The sequence below is a fragment of the Rhodnius prolixus genome, unplaced genomic scaffold (genome assembly GCF_049639745.1).
Source record: "Rhodnius prolixus isolate KJV_2025 unplaced genomic scaffold, Rpr scaffold_3, whole genome shotgun sequence".
Classification (NCBI taxonomy): domain Eukaryota; kingdom Metazoa; phylum Arthropoda; class Insecta; order Hemiptera; family Reduviidae; genus Rhodnius; species Rhodnius prolixus.
Genome location: NW_027411603.1, coordinates 32,960,567 through 32,966,566, shown reverse-complemented (window position 1 = coordinate 32,966,566; position 6,000 = coordinate 32,960,567).

Sequence of the window (6,000 nt, the reverse complement as noted above, 5' to 3'; positions counted from 1 at the left end):
ATACAAGTAAACGGGTATCATACTTGGTATCAGGACATGCATATTACTTCAAAATGACTCAAAAACTCAAAACAGCAAAATCACTGTAGACCTGTGATATCGTTAAAACTAAAACTAGAAGAAGCTGAAATTTCATATTTCTGTTCGATTCTCAGCAGGAAACTTGACTTTAACTTACGTAGGCATTCTTCCTTAATTTCCTTGAAAAGTAAACAATTCAGAATAATTTACAATTCTGTATCTTATATATTTAGTTTGTAAAAGAAATCAAAAAATTGAAGTACCACTTTTAATAATGGATTTTTAACTTTTCTTAGTTATTTTTAGAAAATATTTTCTGCGAATTTCTCTAAACTTTGTCCGTGAATCAAAAGCTTTTATTAGAATATTTTTTTGTGGGTAGTTGGGGAGAGAATTGAGAACATTCTATGGTGTTTTACGGTGTAATATACGGTGTACTTTATAATTTTAATAAGATAAACTCATGTGAATGTTCCACTTTTTTCGACTTTATGATTAATTCTATTTTCATGAGACTTAGGCACCTTCTTCTTTGTCTTCTACGTACTTTAATGTGAAGAACAATTGTTATAAATGAACTGAGAAATCAAACGATATGAACTCTCCTAGGTTTTGCCCAAATTAAAACTAAATAAATATTTGTACGAACAAACGTTTCTACCGTAATTACTTCAGTAACTTAATCGTATTGTGGTTCTTAGCGAGCAATAGGATTTGATCCAAACATTTTTTGTAATATTTATTTGTCGTGAATATAGCGATTGATTTCTCGACTGCATTTTGAATCATGTTAATTTGAATTCCAAATACCCACATAATACTTATTGGAAATGGAATAGAGGTGTACATTGTATTTTAATAAGTAGAAAAGTTGAACGATAGAATTACTTCACTTGTATTGTTTAACTCACTAGTACTGTACAATTTTTTTTTTTTTTTTTTTACAAATACATACTTATGTCGCATTATGCATCCACTATGTTACAGTATTGATGACGCTTACTTTACAACTTGTGGTTCGCCTTCACATTAATTATTCCTTTCTTTTTAGTTGCAATGGTTACAATTTGAATATTTAGATACTGAAGGTTATTTAAATTGATTGCCCTTTTGAACCTTAAAGCTTTTTTTGGGTGGTAAACCAATTTGACTGATTAATATTTGTATTTGTGGCTTTTCTTTCAGGAAAACCTGAATTTTCTATTATTGATTCATTCAATAAATGGAATGATTCAGGTGGTTTAGAATTCTTTTTGTTCTGAAAGTTCTTACTTGAATTCACAAAGCTTTTTAACCATTTTCTTCTTTGAAAATAGAACTTTAAGTCTGTACTTATTGCAAATTAAGATAACCCCAAAAATATTTGCGTCTTCTGACATGACTGTTACGTTACAGTACCTCATGAGTACCTAAACCGTCAGGATCGAAGACATATGAACCTTTGATGCAAAGCTAACAAATAACAATTTATTGTTATTAAGCATAGGCCTTCTAGATCGAAAGCGAGGCTATAAAACGAACAAGCAAATAAGACAATAAGGCTGAAATTAGCAACTTATCATTATTCAAATTGGATTAATGAATCAGACAATTAAAATTATTTTAATTACCACATACATCTGGCAATGAGTATATATAATACTTGGAGTTTGTATTATATGCAATAATTATAGCCTAATTTATTCAGCATCCACAGAATCTAGGAAGTATTGTCTGTCCTCCTTTAGTACCTGGTGAATTCCCACGCATCCAAATCTTCGTTAAAACGAAGAAACCACCATTAATGAGTTTCTCCTCATAGGAGCTATTACGTTGCAAGCCCAGCTTTTCCGGATGTCCTCTTAGTCGACGGGACTTTGTGTGGAATCGTGTAAGCTGGTAAAACTGTTTGTTAGCTGTTTTTGCTAACCCTGAGGATAACCTCAAATCTATTTAGTTATATTTGACTACTTAGTTTCCTGTATAATTTAAAAAAACAAAAATTGTAACTTCTCGAAAGGAAGTGCAGTTTTGGGCATCTCTAAATGCTACCATTTCGACATGTTTTACTTTGACTGTAAAATAAAAGGCAGTATGACTATGAGCAAAAACAGTATCTTTTTAGGAAATCTAATACCAACACGGCTTTTTAATTTCAAATGCATCTTAATAAAAGCTGCATCAAAATCTTTTAAGATGTTTACTTGAAACATTATTTCTCAAAAGTGTGATTATGTAAAACAAAAATTTGTTTATCACGCAATTTCTCCAGAATTCAGAATTTAATCATTATATATTTGATTGGCTAAGAAATAATTTGCCAATATCCATTCTTCTCTTTTATATGCAACTTATAGTGTTGTTCAATTAGTTTCTATTAGATGGTATTTAGCATCTTTATCATAAACATTTGAAATCACTCCTTATGTTTTATTATATATTTATTCATAATTTTGATGAATATTTTCAATATTTAGCACCTTTTTTTTCTTCATAAAATTTTATAATTACTCCTTCACTTTTATTACAAACTGTTTACATTTTTTTGTCTGTTTAGATAATGTGTCAGGAAAAAATCAATCGGAATAAGTCGTTTACAAGTATTAAGTGACAAAAACATCATAAAATCAATAAAACCATCATATTATTTGTGTAAGACGTCATTCAGTCATTGATAGACAAATAGTTGTACGAGGGTCGTTTGAAAAGTCCGTGCAAAGTCAGAGAGATAGCACCACTGGCGCGTATCGAGTTTATGTTTAGTTAGTAGCATCTCTTGGAAGAACACACACCAAGTTTCAGCCAGATCGGTCTATTTCTTTGTGTTTGGCATTCGTTTGAATCGAGGAAGTCGAGTGATTTTCAAAAAATGGACGAAAAAGAATTTCGTGTGTTGATTAAACACTACTTTATGAAAGGCAAAACGCCTCAGGAGACTAAAGAGAAGCTTGATAAACATTATGGTGACTCTGCACCTTCGATTAGAACAGTTTATAACTGGTTTCAAAATTTTCGGACTGGCCATATGGGCACAAGAGACGCTGAACGTTCTGGACGCCCTGTTGAGGTTACTACTCCAGAAATCATTGATAAAATCCATGATATGGTGATGGATGACAGAAGAGTGAAGGTGCGTGAGATTGCTAGTGCAGTGGGCATCTCGAATGAACGGGTACATAATATTTTGCATCAACATTTGGACATGACAAAGCTATCCGCAAGATGGGTGCCGCGATTGCTCACGCTTGACCAAAAACGAAATCGTGTGAAGTGTTGCAAGGACGGTTTGCAGCTGTTCCAGAAGAATCCGCAGGACTTTAAGCGTCGTTTCGTCACTGTGGATGAAACATGGATACATCACTACACTCCTGAGACCAAAGAACAATCTAAACAATGGGTTACCAAGGGGGAATCTGCGCCAAAAAAGTGCGAAGACCGTTCCTTCGGCCGGAAAGATTATGGCGACTGTCTTTTGGGATTTGCAAGGAATAATCCTCATCGACTATCTGGAAAAGGGTAAAACTATTACAGGTGCTTATTATTCATCGTTATTGGACCGTTTGAAAATCGAGCTGCAAGAAAAACGCCCACGATTGGCCCACAAAAAAGTCCTTTTCCATCACGACAACGCACCAGCTCACACCTCAGCAGTTGTGGTCGCAAAATTAATGGAAATAGGGTTCCAACTCGTTTCACATCCCCCCTATTCTCCAGACTTGGCTCCCTCGGACTACTATTTGTTCCCCAATATGAAGAAATGGCTGGCGGGAAAAAGATTTTATTCAAACGAGGAGGTGATTGCAGAAACGAATGGCTATTTTTCAGACTTGGACAAATCCTATTATTCGGAAGGGATCAACAAACTAGAGCAGCGTTGGACGAAGTGTATAAGCCTAAAAGGAGACTATGTTGAAAAATAAAAAAGGCTTACCCCAAAAAATTAAGTAGTTTTTATTTTTGCACGGACTTTTCAAACGACCCTCGTAAAGAAGTTTATTAAATCAATGAAATTTTTTTGTTTACTTTTCCTCGTAATTCCCACCAACTTCTAAGCACTTGGCCAATCTTCTTACGAGCCTCCTCAGTGAAGAATTATTGATCTCGAGGACAGTTTTGTAACTTTTTTCTATTCTAATGTTCAAGTTCCAGTTCATATTAATTACATTTTAAAAACATATTTTTAACACGCAACTAAATATATTTCCTTAGTTTTATAAAGAGGCCCTAAAGAAGAAATTCATCTTTTGAAAAAGGATATTATATTATTCAAAACAATGTTTTAAGCGAGAACTATATTAATCACCATATAATATATAACTTTAAAGAAAGATCTAATATTTCAGATTCAACCAATCGTGTTAGGGAGTTTGAGTTCTTACTCTCCTCTTCTATTTTAATTTAAAAAAATGTTCAGAAATAGTTTCCAACATACGTGTAAATCTTCATCACTATTAGAATGTTACCACTTCATCAAGGACGCATCCCAGATTTACTTTCTAACGCTCGCTTATTACGTAAAATTATTTTAATATAGTTACTATTCAATTAATTACGTCTTGCAAAACGGTTGATGATCAACCAAACAACAAAATCATTTGGAATAATGTAATAGTTACTGAAAGATTCAAATTAAATTGAATCTTCTACGAAAAGAAAAGAAAGCAGAAGTATTATAAATCAGAAATAAGCAATTATAGTTTGAGAAAAATTATAAAAGCTTGTTGATTGTGCTAGATATAAATTAACTTTCAAAAATTGGTAAATAAGATATAAAGTAAAAGAAATAAAAATTGGAAACATTTATAATACCAAAGTTGTTATTATATGGCAACTGTGGGATAGTTTATTGCAGTGGTTGCGCTCTGGGGAGACAAAAAATACTTAAACTGCAATTGCTAGCGTCCATAAAATGACGACTAGAATTATTTAGGTGATTATTTAAGTGATAAAAGATGAGGGCAGGTCTATACCAGGTTGAGATGAACGTGATTGGTGAGGTGAGAATGAAATTTCTTGAATTCAACAAAGTTTAGTGATTGCCAATCAAATGGTACTTTTAGATTGGTGAAAATAGTTCTGTAAGATGCAAAACATAAAACATTCTATCATGGCGTAGAATTTTTTGGAGCCATTAGATGTTGTAATGCTTTGGTAAACCCCATAGTTTAAGTCCAAAAGTCCAAATCTATTTAAATAATGGATAATAGATCAATAATTGGTTATTTAATGTACGAGCTTTGATCGTACAGCAAGTTGATGATAAAGTGTTATGAGATCTTGTCTTTCATGACCTTTTTTATAAATTCTTTGTAAAATGATCATAAAATATTAAGTGTAAGGAATCGTGCTAGGAAGTACAGCCTGATTTAAGGAGATTAAATAATTAATACCACAGAGTGTACAGATAGACTTCATTTTTTTCCTCTAACAGGAATCAATGTTTCTTTAACTGTTGTTGGAAGAAACCAGCATAAAAGACTGGGTATACTTTATGAATAAAACTTACAAGAACAAAAATTAGCACCAAATAATCGGACTTAATTGCATTTTATTTAAGCACCTCGTAGATTCAATGGAACTTATTGGACAAATCCTTCATTTGCGGGTTTAAAATCATTTTCATTAAACTTGATAGACAGAATTTAGCTTACTGTTACGTTCAACTTCACGATTTCTACTTTGAAACTGAACTCTTCATAACACTATATTTCCGTTATTTATTATTTAAACAACTTATTTTTTTTATTCACAAAATGCTTGAACATACCTTAAAAATGGCCCCTAAATATTATTCTAAAATATCTTATTTGAAGACATTCTGTTTAGTAATTTGAAGAGCCATTTTGCTGAACATTTCAATGACCTTTTTGCGATTTTCAGCAAATTTAAATACAAGCGCAAATAAAATACTTAAGGGAAAATAAAATTTCATGCCTCTATACCAGAAAACGGAAATCCTTCTAAAAATTTATTGTAATCTATCAGGTAAACAAATTACAA